This window comes from Propithecus coquereli, unplaced genomic scaffold (genome assembly GCF_000956105.1).
Source record: "Propithecus coquereli isolate 6110/MARCELLA unplaced genomic scaffold, Pcoq_1.0 Scaffold33, whole genome shotgun sequence".
In the NCBI taxonomy this organism is placed as follows: Eukaryota; Metazoa; Chordata; class Mammalia; order Primates; family Indriidae; genus Propithecus; species Propithecus coquereli.
In genome coordinates, this window is record NW_012148952.1 from 7,623,814 (window position 1) to 7,641,120 (window position 17,307).

At 37.5% G+C, this 17,307-nt stretch overlaps 1 protein-coding gene across 1 annotated transcript in view; it reads left to right on the plus strand.

The window, feature by feature from the left end:
* Nucleotides 1-17,307, plus strand: part of NCKAP5 (NCK-associated protein 5) — an 839,167-nt gene that overhangs the window by 211,392 nt on the left and 610,468 nt on the right. The gene's annotated exons all lie outside the window — the stretch shown is intronic.

A 17,307-nucleotide genomic window follows, 5' to 3' on the forward strand; every position in this document is an offset into this window, starting at 1 on the left:
CTAAGTCCTCATTTAGCTAAAAACTGTTATGATCCTAAGACACTACAGTCTTAGAATGGCAAACTGGTTATGTTGCAGAAACTAGAACCCACATTCTCTGATCCTTGCCTGTGTAAAGATTCTTTTTCTTTATTTAAAAGTAGAACATTTGTGTGTAAAAGTTTGGCTTCTCTTCATATTAAAGCGGAATATTTTAAGAATGCTGTTGTATAGTTTTCCAATACTAAGTTTTGTTCTGTGTGGTGGTGTCTGACACTAGGTAAGGAGAGTGTCTGAGAATATTTGTGCGGGTATATTGGAAATGTAGATTATATAATAGAAGTCACATTCATTTCCTGGGGCCTCTTAGGAATTCAGACTGTCAAAGATGGTTGTGATGTCATTATTTAGCTTTTTAGGGTCCATATGGTCACGTTGTTTATAGGTACTACTATGGAATTTGAACTCTTTTTTCGAAATCCTGATAGCTCTTGCTTTTTGAAATAAAGATGCTAATGCTTAATTATATGATGCCTCACAGAGTACTGAAATTGTTTAATAAAATTACCTTTGTCTCACCAGCCCCAGTAAGCCCCTAAAGTCCTTTATTTCTTTCTACCTCCTCACAGCATGGAGGAGAGTGCTCTCTGTATGCAGAGATGGCAGGTAAATATTTACCAACCCTGTGGCCTTCTTGCCACACCTCATCCAAATCCATCCCCACTGAGCTCTGTGCCAGGCCATGGTGCCCCTTTTCCATGTACCATTGTAAGAAATTCCAGTAACCCTGAAAATCCTCTTCCCTAAGAAGTTTCTAGTTCTTCAGTAAACTGCCATATATTTTATAATAATTTGTTCTGCTTTTATGTTAGTTTTCCTACTGGAGTAAAGATCTCTGGTTATAATAATAGAAAATATTCTATTTCTATACATAGAAAAGCTGGTAAGATCCAACAAAAGTTCAGTTAAGTCTATTTGCCAATAAGGGACACACCAGTTAATTTTGTGTAACTTAATGCAATATGTGCTAGATTTGTTTTTGAGAACTATACCCCAGTTTTGATAGTTTTCCTTTGTGAGCCAGTGTATTAATAAAACCAACAATAATGTATTTATAGTTGTGTGTTTTTAATTATATCTTCCATAGATCTATTGGAAAGTATATTTTTAAAACTAACTGATATGTAACATTTTATTTCAACTATATGTACAGAATATTTTGTTTTCTCTATCTTTCAAGAGAAAAATACAGAAAAAAATGATGAATACCATCTGATGAAAGAAATTCAGAGTTTAATTTGGTCAGTAAGCGTATCTTACACATATCATTGTGGAGGAGTAATGGTTTCATGGGCTCTTTGAACCAAGAAAATCTGAATGGAAAAGGCTATTTTTCCTGCTTTCTTGAGGTTGCTAATGAAAACCTTGGTCTTCTCAGATATGATTAAATTAAAATCCCATTTCAGGTATGGACTTAACCTAACATAATATAAGAGCTGAGAATTTTGTGTACAATCACTTCCATTTTCCTTCAGAAATGGAATTATTACCATTGAAGAAGCAAACCCTTATATATAGTGTCAGCAGATCTAATAAAAATGCTCCATTTGAATAACAATAGAGGGCAATAATGGCATTTGGACAGTCTGAATAACTACCAGTGAGAAAATGGAAATGGTAGCACTGAAAAGAAAATGAACCCCAATAATAGCGGATTTATATACTATTTATTGAATCATGAAATTACATTTGATTAAATTTTTGCAAACAGATCCTGACTTGACTGACTTAGAGTGACAGGTTGTGACTTAAAGTGATGGTTATTACAATATCATAACGACAACAATAGCCAGATTGTTTTTGGTGAAAATTACGTGAGTGACAGCGAACAGTGTGGGAAATCCTTTATGGTGATGATTAAATTTTTCAATGCTTATTCATGAGTTAGGATAGAATCTATGGTGTACAGAGTATCGTAGGAATAGCATGTCATGTACACAGGCACGACCAGATTGTCTGAAGTTAAAGAAAAGTTCCCGCAAATCAGTAAAGACTCCTTCTCATTTTATTATGCCTTTGATTTGTGGCTGCTATAATTATCACGGAGTGTTCTATCTGTCATTGCTGGTGATATTAACTGATGGCCTTCCATTTATACTTGAGCTAACTTATAACTTATGAGAGACAAGTTGTGAATATTTAGATCGTCCAGTAATAATTTTGGTCAGCATTAATTTACGGTCACCCCCTTCGAGGATTGAGCAAAAGCATGGTCGACACAAGGCAAACTCTTTTTGCCACCTGCTGAATAAGAAACAAATTGGACAAATGATAGAGGATTGTGAGCAAGAATTAAAAAGTTTTCTTTTCTTCATGGAGGGAGCTACTAGTCTAATAGATTTAAGTTGTTTCTTATAGCATAACCATCTGCTGTGACACAAAAATATGTTGTAATCACATTTAAGATTACCAGTTATTTTGGGGTCCTGTCTAGTATTCTACTGAAATAGACATATAATCTATCTCTGGGTTTTCAAGTTACGAAGGAATTTGTGGAGTTCAAATATAGCTGTCTAGCAATGAGCAGTCCTTTAGCTCAACTGTCTTATCGACGCCAACAAATCCTTTCTAAAGAGGAAAACTTCTGTGAATTCATCTAAAGGAGAGGATGGGGTCAGAATCTAGAACTTAGTATAAGACTTGAACATAAGTGTGGGCGGGTTCAATTTGTTCTGTATCTCCCTGCTTGATTTAAAAAAGAAACATACCCAGTGACAATGTGTATACTACTTGACATTGAAACACAAGCATAATTTCCTGTATCTTTATTTGTTCTAATGTGGAAAGTTAGTATTGGGAGAAAAAGGATTTTTTGCACTTGATGATTTTTACCATTTGTTACTATTTCTGATTTGGCTAAATATACTTGTGACTGACAAGAAACACTGTAAGAAACAACTGCGGAGTCTGTCTTCTAACATTTGATAAAAATCTTTATCCATTTGCAGCCTCAAATTAAGAGTTTAGAATAAACACAGACAGCTGGAAAATACAAAGCAAATTCATGAATGCTTATGGCATCGGAATGATACTTTCATGCCACAAATGTGAAATTATGCATGAAAAAATGGAAGCAGCATAGGGCTGTAATAATGGAAAGAAGACTGGACTGGAGGTTTTGGGGACCAAACTGGCTGTTGGAGAACATCTCTGAGACTGAGTTTCCTTATCTGTGAAAAGAAGGTATTGATATAGCTAGTATTTAAGATTGCTGAGCACTGAGAATATAGGAAACAATATTAGAATACTATATTGCATTTATAGAACATATACAGACATGTTGTTTTTAATAATATTTATGTACAACAATAAAGTATGTAAAACATATATCATAGAAAGCTTCAAAGAACATATGAGTAGAAATGACTAATATAATAAAATTACCTAACAGCTTGCCAGTCACTCCACTAGATAATGTCAAAGTATTCATTGTAGATTTTTGTAAGTTAAATTGGTGACAATGTTATCAAAAGCCTATATGTTAATAAAGATTAATTAGGTCTGCATGGTCAAAATCAAATGACAAGATCTGGTGAATGCATAGTGTCAGCTGCCAACCCACAGATTCTAGACCACCTAAGTCTCATTTAAACAAGCTGTATCTGGGCTAGGGTTTCTCAACCAAGGCACTGTTGACATCTACTCTAAGGTTCCAAGGAACATACCTTGGGAAATGGTGATCTGTCTGGTTGATATCCAAATACATAACATGTATGATTTGTACCTTGTCTTCCCTGTCCACTCCACTGGTACGGGGTTTGGCGACTTGGTGAAAGGACATCTAGCAGTGAGGAGTCCGGGTTGTTGGCATAGGGGAAAGCCAACATGTAAAAAATCCAGTCCCAAGTTCTTCATTTTCCTGAGGGATGACAGCCGAAGTCTTAATACCAAATTCCAAGAATCTAAACTATGTTTGCCTGAGTGAAGCACTTAACTCCTGCTTTCCAAGGGGAAGAAATAATGGTTTCCTACATCACGAGGGGGAGTAAAACACTTAGCTGAAAAGCATGCATATCGGTCCTTGGTTAGAAGAAGATCCTTTAAGGCTCATCTCTTCCAGCAAAAAAGTGGATGGTTTTAGCATATCGAAATTCTTTAAAATAGAATTTCACCTTTGCTTTTGTGATTCTCATTCTAAGGAAAGAGATAGGGAAAAAATTGGGAAGAAAATGTTTACTTTCATTCTATGATTCAAATGTTGCTTATTTAAGTACAGTGAACATTGAAACAAAATGATCCACACTCCAAATACTCATTCATGTTCTCCATAATCCTGATGTATCCATACATTTTTGGGGTAGAGGTTAATGGCACCACTGCCTCTAAGATTCCTTCCAGCTCTAAATTGAGAGTGAAATTGCTTGCTGGGAGGCCACATGCCATTATTCTATTCTTGAAAAGAAAATTCTTTGCTAATGTGTTACCTAGAAATTGTCTTGATGTTGTAAAATAGAGGTAAGAGGCAAAAGCAGATATGCCCTGAGCAGAGTACAGCCCAGAGCCTCTCGGCGATTCACCTTCTATGTGTCCCAGATCATAGAATTGTATTATCCAGGCATCTTAAGAATTAGCATGTCTCTATTCTCATGGGGTTAATTTATGTAGACTAAGGAGATGCCAAGTATTAAACAGGTTGCCTTCGCTGTAATCATAGATCTCCACTGGGAGATCTTAATTGGCAACAAGTAAAATTGCTCTGCATGAATTCTTAATGGTGGACACAGAATAAAATAAGAACTATGATTTGTTTTTTTAAATCCCTTCAATAGAAAAAGAGGCTGTCTCCCGGGGACAGAATGTGTAGCAAACAAAGAGAGAGCTCAGTGCACTGTAATAGCTGTAAAAGCTCTGAAAGCAAAACACCACGCCATGCCAACTCAATAATGGCACAGGGATTCCCATTCTGCCTCCCTCTCACCCTGCTGGGGTCAAAGGAGACGAGAGCTAGCAAGCCTTATGTTATCTTCCCCTCTTCTCAACCCTTGGGCTGAATTTCTAAATCATAGCTTATTCTCAGGCAAGTGCAAGCCCCAGGGCCACCCTTGAAACCCATCAATGTCACTCCCCAATTACCCACCAGGGGTTGTTTCAGAGATGCAGACAGTCTCAGACCCCTGCCAAGATAAGAGTCTGGCCTCGCAGCCATGCCCTCTGCCCAGCACAAGGGAGAATAAACCAGGGCTCTGGAAATTGGGTGTTGCCACATGCTTCACTGGTTATGTTATCCCTGGACAGTGGTAGGGAGGGCTGTGGGCTAAGCTATACACCCAAGGATACTTATTACGGAGTGCAGATCCTGCACTGAAGAGCAAGAGAGTGTTTCGGCTTCTTCTCATAGCTCTGAAGCCCCTGGTGTTGATTAGGGTGTGCCTAGTATTTGAACCCAGGTTTTCTGGGGCAAGGAGACACCAGATAGGTCAAGGTGACATGCTACACCAATTTTATATCTGTGATTTCCTGTTTCTTGTCAAATCTACCCACATTTCTTTCTTTAAAGAGCCATGCTAATCCATCAGAGAGCCTATATTTAGGTCCTAACCTAATAAATATAACATAGACTGTTTAAAACCTTGGGTGTTTTTTTTTTTTTTTTAACCTTCCTTTTCACTCTAAAGCTTATTTGCAAGAAACATTCACATTTATCAAGACTATTCCACTGGGGCGGGAGGGAGGGAACGGTAAAATGCATTTTAGGAGACTGTCCTTTAGAAGCTCAAAGAAGGCTTCCCAAAGGAGGTGGCATTTTGATCCCAGTCTTGAGTAGGACCAGAATTGGAGTGAGGGCAGATACAGAGTCAGTTATTGAATAGATTGAATTTGAATTGTCTTTAAGACTTTAGGCTCTAACAACAGAGAGGATGAGAAATTCAAGTCTAGAGTTCTTTACAGTTAATAAATAAAACACCATATAAATAGAGTTGTTGGATTAATCTACAAAGATATAAAGCTGCCCTCTAATGTAACTGGGGAAATATCCCCACTTTAAAGATAGATTTACTGCAGCCATGAGAAGCTTGAGTTGAATGATATTGTACCAGCAGGACCATATATGATTTAAAAATAATTCCACTTCTAGTTTAAACAGGTTTATGTTCTTCAAGAAACACTCCTAAAGTACTGAAAAACATTCCAACATCAATAAGATTTGGGGGTCACCCAGAGAAATTTACCACTATTTAATGTGAATACATTTAGCTTAAAACACACTTGTTATTTTTAGACCCATGCTTATCTTAATATGACAGCCAGGAACCTAATATGATTTATTTATCTGAAATTAAAATAAAGAGCCTCAAGCAAAAGGCATTTTGTAGATTTATTTGGAGTAATAAAGATCACAAATATTCCCTACTAAGTTGAAAGAAGAAAAACTCCAGCAGGCAACAGTATAAATGACCCCCTTGACATAGATGCATGTATTAAGGCTGACGTGCACCCACAGTAAGAAGTGACAAAGTGCCCCCCCCTTTTTTTTATCTGGAAGGAGAAATGAAATGGGTAATTTACCATGGCCTTCTATTTAATTTTAATTTTAATGGAAACATTCACAAACTTGTTAGTGCATGAGCATACTTACGACTTTTTTAAAAGGAACTGTTAGGATATAATTCTACATCTCTCTCCATAGGGGTAACTCTGAATTTAAAACAGGTAGAGCGTCCCCCCCGCAATAATTCTTTCCTTATTCAGAGGCCAGAGAGGGAGTCCTAGTACCTCACTTCCACTCCGCGACCCTGGAGAGAGACGTTTGGGCCTCTCTGAAAAGAAGAAATACAAAATGCCTTTTTTTTTTCCTCAGAGGCTTTAGCTATGGCACACTGTATAATTTTTTTTATTACAAATTAGTCCTCATAAGTAATCCAAACAGCTGAGGATGAGAAGTTTCTCTGAACCACAGAATCAGGAATAGGTTAATGAAATTGGAAAGTAGTTGGAAGAGGCACACTCTAGCTATCTCAGCGCAAAGATGACCTGTAAGAGTGCTAATGTTCGTCGGAGGGTTGGTTGAGGCTAGCATCCTATGGCTGGTTTCATGGCCCAGGCACCCTCAGGAGGTTGCTTTATGGGGACCTGGGCTTACTTGCTGCTCTCGCTTTGCCTTCACCTGGGCACGCCATGGTTATTCTCTATGCCAGTAAATCTAGATTTTTATCAGACGTAAAAGTCTGCCTGGGAGAGAAAGTTAAAGATACTGCATCTCTCAGCTCTGTGCTGCCACATTAATCACATTTTACTAATAGGGAAGATCTCTCACTGGGACCCCAAGGCTGCTCTAGTTCCTGTCCTCCACTCCTCTCTCCTATTCATTGCGGACAGCACTGCCTCTGCGATGCTTCAGCAAAATACTCCATATGAGTTCCAGCCATGTAGGTCTTAATCATACTTGACTTATTTTTCTAATTGCTGTATGAAGACAGCTCTTGTACCCTTAGCATCTTTGACCTGTAAGACTGAGTCTTCTCATACTTATCTCTTGTAGTGCTTAGCATAAAATATGAAACCTTAAAGATAAGACTTCACTCATATTGAAAGCATGGGGACAACTGGGGATGTGTTTTGTACATATTTGTTCCTAAGCGACTTAGCACATTTCTTGAGACATTGTAGGGATTGATGATGATTCAAGAGGAAAAATTACAGAAATTACTAAGGACTCATGTGTTCATTAGAGATGAGGCCACCTTTATTTGTAAGTTTATGCAAGAAAAAAAAAATCAAGCAAGCATAGCAAAAAGTCATTTGTCTCAGCGGTGTGCAGATGCTAAATGGGATACATGATTTCAAGATAGTTACCATTAAAAAGTTAAGGATTGGAATGTTTAATGAAGATGTAAATGCTATTCATTATATACAAAGCCAGTAAGAATGCCTGCTTCTCTAGACTTTTATTTTACACATCTTTCAAAATCCAGTCATAAAGTAAGAAATTTTAATGCTTGTCATGTCTGTGATGATGTCATTGCATATCATAGTAAAGGCTCTAACCAGTATCAATAATGATCAAACGTGTATTTCTACCCCATAATTTTATTCCATTGATCTATCAATTGTGATCCTCAGCTGCAAACAACTTTATCAATAGAAGCAATGAAAGAATATCTCATAATTTTGAAAGAAAGCAATTAAGACACTATTATAGGTTCAAAAAAATCCATGATAAAAATCAAGGCCTAAAATAGTAAGTGTTTTATTGTTTCACCTTGGATGAGTGAAAAAGTTAGAGAATAATTGTAGATACATAGATCAAGTTACTTTTACAAATATAATCAGGGCTTAATCTGAAAGGCTAGAAAGGGGGTACTTTCGGAGAAGGTCTTGACAATTTTGGCAAGACCGACATACACTTGAATTCAGAGGGGAATGCAGCATAAATGACAAGGAGATGGGCTACCAAATGGAGTGTGAGTTTGCAAAGATGAGTGGCAAAGAAGACAGTGAAAAAAGGTAAAAAGGCAAAAAAGAGAAGAACCGACAGGTAAAAGTATAATAGTATTATCTAGCTCCTTTAAATAACCTAATTATAAGAAGCACTTTTTTCTGTTTATCCCTTAAAACATTACTGATGTACCCTCTAGTCCAGTTGGGGCTGGTCTTTGGTGGCACACCAGTACAATCGGGGACTCTGTCTGATCGTGTGGTCACTATGTCATACTGTTGCTACCTTCTAAAAATGTCATCCCCTGCAATGCGAAGGTCGAGTTCTGATTCTGCCACTTACTGTGTGGTTTCCCATCGGTTATGAGAAAGGTTTGACATAAATATTTCAGCAGTCATTTCTTAAGAGTTAACAATCTATAATCTTTACTGATCATCTGGGCAGGGCAATTGAAGGGTTGAGTGACAAAGATAAAAGAGAAGTGATAGGTACATAAAATTACTGACAGTCGGAAGTGGCAGTTTCCCTTCTTGAAACAAGGCAGATGCTAATTATTTTCATGAACCTAGTTTTCTTTAAGCTCTAACTCTTGCACTGTCTCTTGGCACCAAACCTTCCAGAGGTAATAAAACAGCATGCTGGCAGACCCGGGGCACCAGAGCAAGGTCAGAGTCTGTGACCACTTTCAAAAGGTTTTCCAGGAAATTGTTCTATTGAATAATGTTTAAGTTTCCACAGAAGTTATGAGCACAGCATGGTGCAAAAAAAAGTTATTTTCACAATATTAAAAAAAGCAGCAGCAACTCAGGGGTTATGGTCCCTATTAAGGGAAATTGCATTGTCTAATGTTGTCTGTCTAGTATTCTCTGGAAGTTCAGACTCACTGGCTAATTGAATGCCAAATATGTATGTATTTACTAGATTTATTCAGTTATATTGTGTAATTGATTTTTCTGTTTCTCTGCTTTGGAAATAGAAATATGAATGAGGTCAGTTGTAGAAGGGCATTCTAAAAGAGAAATTCTTTGATCTTACAAATGATCAAAAGTTCTTGCAGTTGGATCAGACATATACTTTAGGGCTTTTGCTTTTGGGATCATTTGTCCCCAAGATGACATAATTTAAAATGTATCTAAAGTCACATCTATCCAAAAACATTTCTCCCAGTGGACTGCCTGAAATTCCCATGCTCAGAATAAAGGACATTGGTTATCCAGGAAGTTATCTCTGAAATTTGCTGCTGGAGGAGAATTCTAGCATTATTCTCTTAGCTCCTTGTAGTATCTCATCAAGGATTAGTTTGCCAAAATAATACCCATGGAAATCTGAGTCCTGGAAATTGTTTAGCAAAACCAAACATGTTTAGAATGGGAGAAAGGAAGTTGTATTAGAAATGTTACAGTACAAATCCAAATATTTATATTTCTAACCACATATGTCCCTATCAACCCTGGCCTTCTTCGTTACTCATTATTCCTGCACACACTCCTTTTTTATCCTTCTCTCCATTCCAAATGGCCAAGTCCTGCCCATGCTTCAAGGTATAGCCCAGGTTCCTCTGCTCCACATCCCCTAAGCCCACCTGGGCCCCTTTTGCCCCCCTTGAACTTGAGACTATACCACATATGTACACATAATGATGTACATCTTGTAAAAACTCTAAAAGTATTCCATATACCTTAGTTTTGACTCTATAAATATTGTCAGCACCTGGCCTTACACTTTGTTATATATCAAATGATGGCTAGCCTAGGGTTGAACATAATTAGTGTTTAGCTAACACATCTTGATTTTTCTTGAACAGGGAAATTAAAAGTTCTATGTGGTACTCTTGCTGTTTAGATCATATCAAGAGTATTTAATTTGGATCTCAGTTCAAGACACTACAAACCAAGGAGTGTCCCCAAGGCCAGTGACTAAAATGGTATGAAGTACAGAATACTGAATTAATAATGTGTAAGGAATTAGAGATGTTTAGTTTGACAAATAGAAGACTAAGGGATACACCTGATAGTTGTTTGAAGAATGCAATGAGTTGTCTTGTGGAGAAGGAATTAGAGGCATCCTGGGATATTCAGGACAGAATTAGTAAACCAGTTGTTCATGTTACAACCTGACAACTCAGTAGTAGAAAGGGACGTTCTAACACTTACTGTCATGGAACATAGAGGAGGTTCTTGAGATAGTGAGCTCTGTACCACCGCAAATGTCAAAGCAAAACCTGGGTGACCATCTTTCAAATATAGTGTAATGCATTCTGGTACATTGGATAGGAAGAGACCAGGCACCCCTTTATATTGAATGACTCAACATGTGGCTTTCACCCTCTAGCCCTAAGGCTGTCATCAGTAGCTCCACTTGTAATGTTTACTCCCTTTTCTGTGTATCATTCCTTTTATAGGATTTATCTAAGGACAGTTTTTCATGTTTTTCCTTAGTCTTTACTTTTCCAAAAGAAGCAATGTAGCTTCCTTCCATTGGTCCTCATACAATTTGTTTTTCAGACCTCACTTAAACATGGTCACCTATTGGACATATTCTAGTTTTTCAATTTTCCCCGTAACATGTGGGGCTCCAATATAAATATATTTTATTATGGCCAGATTAAAAGTCCAATTTTAATCATCCTTTGAGAGAGGGTTGTTATTCTAACTTGATGATTTTTCCCCTAGCGGTACTAATTGTTAATGACTTTTAGGCAAAATACCTAAAATTCCAGCATTGCATCATGCATATCCAATTACTCTCTTGTGGACTCAAAGAATATAAATCATTATTTCAAGAAAGGGTGAAGAGTGTTTTAAATTTAGAAGATCCATCCCTTTTTTCCTCTACTGCTTCTTTACTTCCCTCCACCCCCCTTTTTAATTGCCTTGTCCTGTTTCAGATCTTCCTTTTTCTAATGCCAAGGGTTTAGTTATGGTTAAGAGGTCATGGTGGAATTAATAATTACAAATAAATGAGATCATTCCTGACCTTTTATTAGACAATCACTCTAGTCTTCAGAAGGAAGAAGGGAATTTCAGCTCTGTCAATTAAATGAACAATCATTAATTTAGCATTTACAATTTCAGTGTTAAGGAATATTGGGAAGGGTGGTGCTAGAAGGAAGAAACAATGCTCCTGAGAAAATACTAGTCTAGAGCACAGCCAGAGTGGATGGAACTATTGGGTGTCCTGCTGAAGACAGGTTAAAGTTGGGCATTGTGCATGTTTCTCATGGTTCATGTTTAGATTCTTCCAATTTCTGCCACACTATGACAGTGGTATATATGCATTTTACAAAAGAAGATACTACTTTTTGAAAAGATATGTGTGCTAAGAGTTTCAGATCATTTATGTCAGAAATCCAATTCCACTGTCCCCTCTTTGTGCCCCACCCCCGGAATCCCTGAGAGGTTTATTTCTGGCCCACTTACTACATTAGCAAGAGAGTTTATTTTTCTAGCTCAATGCTAAACAATTACAGTATAGAAGTTCCATTTCCAGGCAGGTTCAAAGCAGAATCATAATCTTCGTCCTCATAATTTTAAAGTTAACATTTGAAAATCACTTTCAACTTTGGATGGCAGATGAAAAATGGTTGTGTACAGTTTTCATTCATCTTTGTCACATTGGTGAAAATTTCACAATAAATACAGTGTAGATTATTTTTCCTGTCAAATAGCTGCTACACATTGGAGTATATTAATTAGCCGGACCATTGTGAGATGTGGTTGTCGTGATATTTTCACAGAGAAGGTATGGACTGAAATTGAGTGAAAGGCAAACGATGATTCACTTGTCATCAGGAAACATTCTGGAGGGGGGTCAGTTAGGGTGGCTAGGGAAGATTATTCTGGAAACCAGATACACACACACACACACACACACACACACACACACACACACACACATATATGATAGAGAGCTTCTGACACTTCTGAGCCAGTGATCTTCTTTTTCCTAAGGAACATGTAATTAGGCTCACATTCCATAGTGGGTTGGGAATGGGTGTGCTCTTGGTATAGAAATAATGTAAGGGCATGCTATAATGCAGTGAGAAGAGATTTTTGAATTGCTGCATGGATGTTTGCATATGTTGATGGGCAAACCACAAAAAGTTCAGATGTTCAGGATGTCTGGAAGGTTTCCTACTTCTCATATGAGCAAACCAAAGAAGAAATTATGGATAAATCCTTATGAAAACTTTCTCATGGAATTTCAAAGACCTGAGTCTTCATGTAAAGTTAGAATGTGGAAATGTCCCTTATGCTTCTGTTTGGGAATAAAATGTTAGATATAGTTGTTTTGTTTAATATATAGATAAAGATTGATTCCTTGGGTTTCCATCTTCTATTCACAACCCAGCAGCCTAGTGTTTCTCATGACCTCTAAAAGGCAGCATTTGGGGATTTTCACAAACAGAAACCAGAATGGCCATGGAGCATCATGGCCGTGTGCCATCTCTGTCTTTGGCAGAATTGGCAAAGCAAGGACCTCTTTGATGTCAACTTCAAACATTCATAACATGACCCATACATACTATTTTTTCTTATTAACTGTGATGGGCCTGTCATTAATTTATATAAGCCATCTAAAATCTATTTATATTTCTAACTTCTCCCACCTCTTTTTGGGTAATGAGTTCCACAAACTGAATCCCTACTCTATGGGGTAGGGATTCCTTTTATTTTTCCTAAACATACACAAGCCTCAAGTGGTCGACCCCTCAATTAGATATTTTAGGGTTTAGTAAATAATTGCATGCTTGTTTATATTATTTTCAATTTTATAGACATCATTCACTTTGCTTCTGACACAGAACACTCATAATAGTAGATCTGGACTTGTTTTTGTTTTCTTGATTCTTTTATCTTTTAAAGCATCATACACATTCAGTATTAGGATATTAAGTTCTAGGCTTGAGTCTGCCACTCTGTAACTAAGTGTAATTCATTTGGTCACTGGATTCTATCTATAAAGCAAAAGTTTGGGCCAGAACTCCTTTTCAGGTCTATGATCTTTTGATTTTGTGACCATCTAGGAACATGACTGTAAAACTTACATGTGGAGATTACAGAAATAAAATTAAAATCAAATAGCCATTTAAGAATTATAATTAATATTTTATGGGAATAATAGGGAGTTTTAGAAATATAGACAAATTTTAGAATGAGACGTTCTAATATGTGCTTCTGAATTATGGGTGGAAAAAAAGGACAAAGCTTCTTGTTTAGAAAACTTATTTCTCTTCTGCCTCCTACAAATGGGCAATCTTACTCATATTCATGGCTGCTTACGATATTACATTATCTTGATTTATTGCATCCTCTCTTTCATGCCTCCTCCTCTTTAAAATCTCAGTTGAAGTACTATCTCCTCCCAAACGTATTCCCTAATCCCATACTAAAAATGAACCTCTTCTCCTGCACTACCATAACATTTTACATGTGTGTGTAATACAGAACTTCCTTCATTCAGATTTATGCTGTAGGTGGGTCGATACGTATGTCTCCCTCGTTAAACAGTAAGCTCCTGGAAGACAGAAACCATGTCTGCTTATCTTCGCATCCCCTTGGTGCCTAACACGTCAGGAACTGTTTGAATGCATATGGATGGACTTGGATTCAGAGAAGTATCATTGGTGCTAAGGAAACAGGAGTTCTGGTAAGAATGAACAATGCCATTAGGCCCCCATTTGCTATGTTTCTACACAGAAGAGGGGCTACCTGGACTCTGATTCTTGGCTGACTTTCTCTTTGCTCCCATTCCTCCTCTTTAACTGTTGCCTTAGCTCTTTCTAGTGGGAACTTTTTACTTTAACTCATATTAAAATATATCCTGATATAAGCTTTCTAAGCCACAGATTAGAAGGGACTCATTCACATATTGTATTGCCCAAATACAGAGTGTTCCAAAAGTTGCCATACATAGGGAAAATGGGAAATTATAGCTAAATGTACATTTGTTTACAAAATATTCATTACAAAATTTTACAGAATTTTTCCTTTGTATGGAGACTTTTGGGACACCCTATATATGTGCTATATGCTAGCCCTACCCAACATCTTCCATTCACTGAGTCTATGTTATATGATCGCAGCCTAAATTCATCCTCTGGCCTTCATATGTCATAAGATCTGTTGTCGGTTTAGGTATTTTTATTCCCCTGGTCCTCCAGCTTCTGTTAAAAAAAATCATTGCTCAACTAACAGCTTTTCTCCTGCTTCCTGGATCAGTGTTACTTAGAATGAAGCCCTCGTATCACTGAGCTCATTAATTTGGTCATAGGCCTTGTATTAAGACTACTTCTCATAGGAATCCCTGCTGGGCCCAAGTGAGCATTCCTGACTGCCCACTTCTGCTTTTGCCCTCATTTCTGTTTTTGGCTCTGAAGAACAGGGTGACAAGTACAAAAGTTGAAATGAGATAACAATAACACTTTATGGTATGGCCGTATTCTTCTAAGCACTTTACGGGTATTAAGTCATTTGATCCTCACAATTCTGTGGGGTTTAGTATTTCCATTTTACAGATGAGGAAAATGAAGCACAGACATTAACGAGTCTGGCCCAAGGGCTGGGTCCTTGATCATTATCCTAAGCATTCAGTGAGTTGTCAACAAGTATTTTTACCTCTCTTCCTTACAAGTACATGATAGGTTGAAACTTCTGCTTCCTTGTGGGTAGGGGAGAGGTCATGAGACCAATTCTTGCCAATGAGTTCTTAGCAAAAGTGACATTTCAAATCGAAGCATCTATTGTCCATCGTGAGTTGATTTTTGTGAGATGGGAGAGGTGTGGATCCTGTTTCAGTCTTCTACACGTGACTATCTAATTTTCCCGGCAATTTATTGAATAGGGATTCTTTTCACCATTGTACATTTTTGTCTGCTTTTTCAAAGATCAGATGGCTATGTGAGGATGGTTTTATATCTGGGTTCTCAGTCTTGTTCCATTGGTCTATGTCTCCGTTCTTGTGCCGGTACCATGCTGTTTTGGTTGCTATATCCTTATGGTATGGCTTGAAGTCTGGTAAATTGATGCTTCCCAATTTGTTCTGTTTGCTTAAGGTTTCTTTAGCTATATAGGGTCTTCTCTGGTTCCATACAAAGTGTAGAATTATTTTTTCTACAACTCTGAAAAATGATGTTGGTATACCTAAGGCATGAAACCGTAAGAATTCTAGAAGAAAATGTTGGAAAAACTCTTATAGACATTGGCCTAGGCAAAGAATTTATGAAGAAGACCCCAAAAGCAATCACAACATCAATAAAAATAAATAAATGGGACCTGATCAAGTTATAAAGCTTCTGCACAGCCAAAGAAACTGTCACTAGAGTGAATAGACAACATACAGAATGGGAGAAAATATTTGCATGCTACACATCTGATAGAGGGCTGATAACTAGAATCTATAAAGAACTCAAGCAAATCAACAAGAAAAAAATCAATCAAACAATCTCATTAAAAAGTGGGCAAAGGACATGAACAGAAACTTTTCAAATCGTCATTTTAAAGTATTGTCTTCTCGTACACAAACAACAATGAACCATTTCTCAATTTGATTGTGATGTGCAAAGAAAAGTGGATTTTATACAATAACCTGCAATGACCAGTTTAGTGCTTGGACTGAGAAGAAGCTCCAAAGCACTTCCCAAAGCCAAACTTGCACCAAAAAAAAGTCATGGTCACTGTATGGTGGTCTGCTGTCAGTCTGATGCACTCCAGCTTTCGAATCCCAGCCAAACCATTCCATCTGAGAAGAATATCTCAGCAAATTGATGAGATGCACTGAAAACTGCAATGCCGACATTTGGCATTGGTCAGCAGAAAGGGCCCAATTCTTCCCCACAGCAATGCCCGACTGAACATAGCATAACCAAGGCTTCAAAAGTTGAATGAATTGGGCTACGAAGTTTTGCCTCAGCTGCCACATTCACTTGGCTTTTCGCCAACTGACTACCACTTTGTTAAGTATCTTGACAACTTTTTGCAGGGAAAATGCTTCCACAACCATCAGGATGCAGAAAATGCTTTCCAAGAGTTCCTTGAATCTTGAAATGCAGATTAACAGAATAAACAAACTTATTTCTCATTTGCAAAAATGTTTTGATTGTAATGGTTCCTATTTTGATTAATAAAGATGTGTTTGAGCCTAGTTATAATGATTTAAAATTCACGGTCCAGAACCGCAATTACTTTTGCACCAATCTAATATTATCACTTAACTCCAGTAAGAATGGCTTTTATCAAAAAAATCCCAAAACAACAAATGTTGGCATGGATGCAGAGAGACAGGAACACTCACACACTGCTGGTGGGACTGTGAACTAGTGCAACCTCTGTGGAAAGTAGTATGGAGATACCTCAAAGAGCTACATGTAGAACTACCATTTGATCCAGCAATCCCATTACTGGGCATCTACCCAAAGGAAAAAAAGACATTCTGTAAAAAAGACTGCACTTGAATGTTTATAGCAGCACAATTCACAATTGTAAAGATATGGAAACAACCCAAGTGCCAATCAATACATGAGTGGATTAACAAAACGTCATATACGTATACCATGGAGTACTACTCAGCCATAAAAAATGATGAACTACCTATTATATTATCCTAGATAGAGCTGGAGCCCATTCTACTAAGTGAAGTATCACAAGAATGGAAAAACAAACACCACATGTATTCACCATTAAATTGGTACTAACTGATCAACACTAATGTGCACATATGGGAAGTAACATTCATAAGGTGTGGGCAGGTGGGAGGGGGAAGGAGGGATTGGGTAAATCCACAACTAACGGATGTGGTACACGCTGTCTGAGGGATGGGCATGCATATTGGGCAGTGCAAAGGCAATTTATGTAACCAAAACATTTGTACCCCCATGATACTCTGAAATAAAA